Below are 5000 nucleotides of genomic sequence, written 5' to 3'. Positions count from 1 at the left end.
CCCCACCCCCACCCCCACCCCCGCCCGTGGACTGTGGTCAGTCCATTTTGAAATCCATGTTTTCTCGTGACCGCAGGTGCATTTTCCCCACCCACGCACCCATGTGTTGTCTTTGGACTTTGTCGCCGTCCAGGCAGAGATAGTTGTTTGTTTCCACTTGTACGGGGTCAGAGTGTATCCTTCCTTTCCTTTCTAGGTTCTGGGCTTTGCGTGTCTGCTTCCGACAGACCTCCACCGTTCGAGAGAGGATGAATTCCTGCGTTGTTCTCTGAGTGCTTGCCTGGTTTCGGTTTGCCAGTCCCCGCCTTCCCGCCCTCCCTCCCTCCCTCCCTCCCTCCCTCCGTCCGGGCAGCCGGGGATCTTGCTCGTGACCCTCTGGGCACCCCGTGCCGGCCGCCCCGGGCCCCGCCGGAGTCTCCGTGGGATTTGCCCCCGCCGAGGAGTCGCGTGGGGAGCGCGTTTCCTTCGAGGCAGCCTCCCGGCGACATCTCCCCAGCTTCCCCCCCCCCCCCGCCGTCTTCTGCCGGGGTCGCGCCGTGTCGTGCCGACCCGGGAGCTAGCTCCGAGACGGCCGCCTCAGGGCCGCGCCAGAGGCCCGCCGCCTCGCCCCAGCGGGCTGAGCTCAGGCGTTTGGGCGGCCCGGCGCTGCCGCGTCCTCGGTGGCCGGCCGGCGACAGGGACCCGGCCCGGGGACGTTGGAGCCGTTGTCGGGAGCCACCTGGCGGCCGCTTTTATATTGTCCCTTGTCTCTGGAGCTTCGGCGACCTTCGTGAGGGCTGTGACTCGGCCGCCGGGCCCGAGGCCGAGTTCCGGGAGCCAGGCGACGCTGGCGGTGACTGTCCCGGTGGCGCCCATGCGTGGGCGCCTCCTGCTGTCGCTTGAGATTGGGCGTGCAGGCCTATGAGGGTGTGACCGTCGCCGCGCTCTCGAGCCGGTCTGTGGGGCCGCCTGGTCTGGTCGACCAGCATCCGGCCGCGGGGACCGACCCGGCCACCCGACCCTCCCTCCTTCCTGCCTGCCTGCCTGCCTGCCTGCCTGCCTGCCTGCCTTCCTTCCTTCCTTCCTTCCTTCCTTCCTTCCCTCCCTCCCTCCCTCCCTCCCTCCCTCCCTCCGCCCCCCCCCACCCCGCCCGGTCACCACAGCGCCCCGCTCCGGAGGTGGGGACCGGCCCGTGCCCGTGCGTTTAGGGCGGTGGAGGGCGCGACGGGCTCGTTGGCGGGCGCGCGTGGGTCCCGGTGGTCGGATTCTTTCTGACCGATGCTTTTCCGAGTCGGACTCCGGAGGTGGGGACCGGGCTGGGCCGCGAGGGGTGACCCGGAGAGAGAGGCACGGGCCCGGGTGCGGTCCCTCGTGGGCTCCGGTCACCTGGGAGGTGCCTCCGTGCGAAAATATTTCCAAGTCCCCCTGGGTCCGGGGACGTGGACGGACCGGGACCCGCTCGCGCGGGTGGCCGGGGAGGGCGCACCCGGCCCTCTAGCGGGCCCACGTCGGTCCCGGTCGGCGGACGCGACTTTTTCTCACCCTCCCCCGCCCCCTCCTCCACCGCGAGTCCCGGCCGGGGTGGGGGTGGCGGTGGGGACGGGCCCGAGCCGTGCTGGGTGGCCCGGATAGGGCGGCCTGGGCCCGGGCGCGGTCCCTCGTGGGCCCCGCGCGTCAGAGGCGGCAGAGTGGGGTATTTCCTTTCCTTTAACCAAGTCTTCGCCCGGGGACTCGGAGGGACCGCGGTACCTGCTCGCGCGGGCGATCCGGGGAGGGCGACCCCGACCCGCTCGCTGCCTCTGCCACGTTTTCCCGCCCCTCCCGCCCCGCCCCGCTTTGCCGCCACGCTCCTCGGGTCGACCAGATGGCCCCGAGAGAGGTCCGGGGCTGGTGTGGATGGGAAAGTGTTGGGGACGGGTGGGCGGACCGAGGTCCCGGGGAGCCCCCCCGAGGTTCGTGGATGGGCCCCGCTGCCGGGCGCCGTGATTTTTTTCGCCTGAAATGGGCCATTTTTGCCACCAGGTAGGTGCTGACACGGCCTCCTCTGGCGTCTGTCGCTGAGGATTCTGGGACTCTGGACGCGCGCAGGGCGCTGGGCTTTGGACCGCCGTCAGGCGCCCGAGCCGGCCCTTGCCACTTGAGCCGCCCGCTTGGGCCTGCGCGCCGGCTCTCGTGTGTGCGCCCGGCTGACCCGACCCGCGGTGCCGCCTCCGGTCTCTGGCTCACCCGAGGGCGGCGGGGCGAGGTGGCGCGTGGGTCTTCTACCCCGTGTGACTCCCCTTCCCCGCCGCAGGCACCCGGTGGTGGCTGAGGCGACCCCACCCCGCAGGCTCCGTGCCACGTGTCAGGCGTTCTCCTCCCGGGGTCGTCGGCCACTGTTTGCCTGAGAGAGAAGCGGGGGGCTGGGTGGCGGCTGAGGCTGAAGCGGGCTCCTCTGGTGAGGGTCCTCGCCGTGCCCCTCCCCCCTCGGGGCCCTTGTGGCCCCTGGCTCTCTGGAGTGACTGATCGATGTGGTGATGTCGCGCTCTCCTGGGCCGGGCCTAAAGTCGCGCCAGACGAGGGACGGACGTTCTTGGCGAACGGGACCGCTCTTCTCGTTCTGTCCGCGGGCCCCTCGCCTCCCTCGTCACGCCCTGCCGGCCTGCCGACGGGTGTGTGGGAGGCAGGGGTGGTGGTCTCCGGCCCTGACCCGCGGTCTCCCGCCTCCTGCCTCACGGCGTGGGCGGGGCCGTGGTCGTCGGACGCAGCAGACGCTCTCGCTTCGCCTCCTTGGCGTGTGCCTCGCGAGCGGTCCTCCCCGCGTCGGTGGGGGGGGCCGTCCCGCCACTGCGCCGCGCGCCCGCTGCTGGCGCGTGAGCGTGACTTGCTTGGTCCTCTGTGGTGCCCCTGGAGAGCTCCAGGCCGTCCCCTCAGGAGCCCGAGGCCGAGCGGTGGGTGTCATTCCCTCTTCCCCGCGTGCTCCTCGGGGTCTCCACCACGGTGGTGTGTCCCGTGAGTGGCTCTCTTGGGGGGGGGGGTCGAGGCGGTAAAGGGCGGCGGGGGGCTTGCCTCTGTTTCTCTCCCTCGGTGGGGGACAGGTGCCTGCCACCTCGTCGCCGTCGTCCTCCCACGGTGTGCTGTGGGGGGGGACTGACTGTGGCCAGGCCAACGCCGCGTGTGCTGCCGCCCCCCACCGTGTGTGGGGGGGAGTCACACACGGGCGTGGTTGCGATCGTGTTGGGCCGGGGCCTGCGAGAAGGGGGGCTCCCCCTTCCGGAGCCCGATGGACGAGCCCGGGGGCGGCAGGGGTTGTGCCCCCCCAAGGCTGTGGCCGCGAACGCGCCAGTGGGCCGTGTGCTTACCCGTACCGCAGACCCCCCCAACCCTCCCACGGCCAGTCGTGGACTGGGGCAGCTCGTGGAGCGCCTCCGTGGGCCCGAAGGGCAGAGACGGTGGGTGGGGGATGACGCACCCTCGGTGAGAAAGCCTTCTCTAGCGATCCGAGAGGGAGCCTTGGGGTACCGGACCCCCCAGCCGCTGCCCCTCCCAAGCGTGCGGTGGCCACGGTGGCCACTGCCGGAGCACGTGGGCAGCAGAGGCCCTCGCCCTCGCGGGAGGGCTTGCGCCGGCCCCGCGGTGGGGGCCGAGCGCCGCTCTTTGCCTACCGCGGCCCGCGCCTCCCCCCTCTGAGTCGGGGGAGGGTCCCGCCAGGCCGGCGTCCGGTGCGGGGCCGCGCGTGCGCGTGCGCGTGCGGTGACCCGCGGTGGCGAGCCCGAGGTGGGGGTCGGGGACGCACGGATGTCCCGACTCCCCAGTCCCGCAGCCGCGGGGAGCCCGTCGCGCCTGCCCTCACCGCGAGTCGCGGCCGGGGGCGGTGTGTGGGCACGGTGCGGGTCGCCTCGCTCGGGAGCGCGTTTCCCCGGGGCACGAGCCCCGGGAGTCGGGCTTAGATGAAGGCGGATCTGGCGAGGACGGAGGGGGGATGTGAGTTTGGGCGGGACGGGTCCCTCCGTGCCACGTGGGGGGAGCCGTCGCACACCGGCGCCGGCGGCGGGGCCGGGTCGTGGGAGACCCCAGGGTGGCTGGGGCCGGCCGGCGTCCCAGGCGTCGTGGGACCGCCCTCGTGTGTGTGGCGGTGGGACCCCGCGCTTGTTTCCCTGGCGGCCCGGTCGTGCCTCGGCCCTTCCTGTCCCTGGGCGGGCGCCCCTGCGCCCCTGCCCCGCGGCCCTCGCCGCTGTGTGCGTGTGTTGCGTGCCGCCCCCTCCCCGTCGCCGCCGGCCCTCCACGGCCCCCAGCCCTCCGCGCCCCCTTCCCCGTCTGGGATCGAGCCGGCCTCGCCCACGTGAGGGTGCCGCCCGCCCCGGCCGCCGCGGCCGGCGGCGTCCCCGGGTGGAGCGCTCACGGTCCCTGAGGTGGGGCGGGCGGGCGCGGCGGCGGAGGCGTGTGCGGGGCACGTGGGGTGGCCGGTGTGCGCGCGGGAGAGTGTTGTTGTCGCGGGGCTGGCCGCGGCTCGTGGGTGTTTGGCGGTGGTGGTCGCGAGCCCCGTGAAGGGCGGGGCACCCTGGTGGGGGGCCGAGGAGGCCAGTCGGCGTCCTGGGTGCCGCGGGACCGCCCCTGCGCTGGAGGCCTCTGGCGGTGAGACCCCGTGTCGTGCCCTGGAGGCCGACTCGCGTCCGTGCCCTTAGGATGGCCCCCCGGGCCCCGCCTCGCGTTGGCGCGCGTCCGCCCCCGCCCGCCACGTCTGCCGTGAGGTCGTCGCCGCGCCTCCGCGACGGCGGCCGAGCCGGCCGCGCCTCGTCGGCCCTCTCCCCCGTCCGTCCATCCGCCCCGTCCGCCGCATCTGCCGACCCCCGGGCCGCGTCCCGCTGTGTTCCGCTTCCCGGGCTTGCCGCGGCACCGCTCCGTGGTCCGCCGCCGCCGCCCGTCCGCCCGTCCGCCGGCGTCGTGGCGTGCTGGGCGAGGTGGGGGGGACCGCCGTCCGTCCCCCCGCCGTGCCGCGCCCCGCCCCGGCGCGCTCGCGCGAGCGCGGGTCGTCGGGACCC

This window comes from Delphinapterus leucas, chromosome 21 (assembly GCF_059928025.1).
Source record: "Delphinapterus leucas isolate spDelLeu-1000000601 "Yukka" chromosome 21, BTC_Dleu_Yukka2, whole genome shotgun sequence".
In the NCBI taxonomy this organism is placed as follows: domain Eukaryota; kingdom Metazoa; phylum Chordata; class Mammalia; order Artiodactyla; family Monodontidae; genus Delphinapterus; species Delphinapterus leucas.
The sequence above is the reverse complement of the archived record's forward strand: the minus strand, read 5'-3'. Positions refer to the sequence as shown.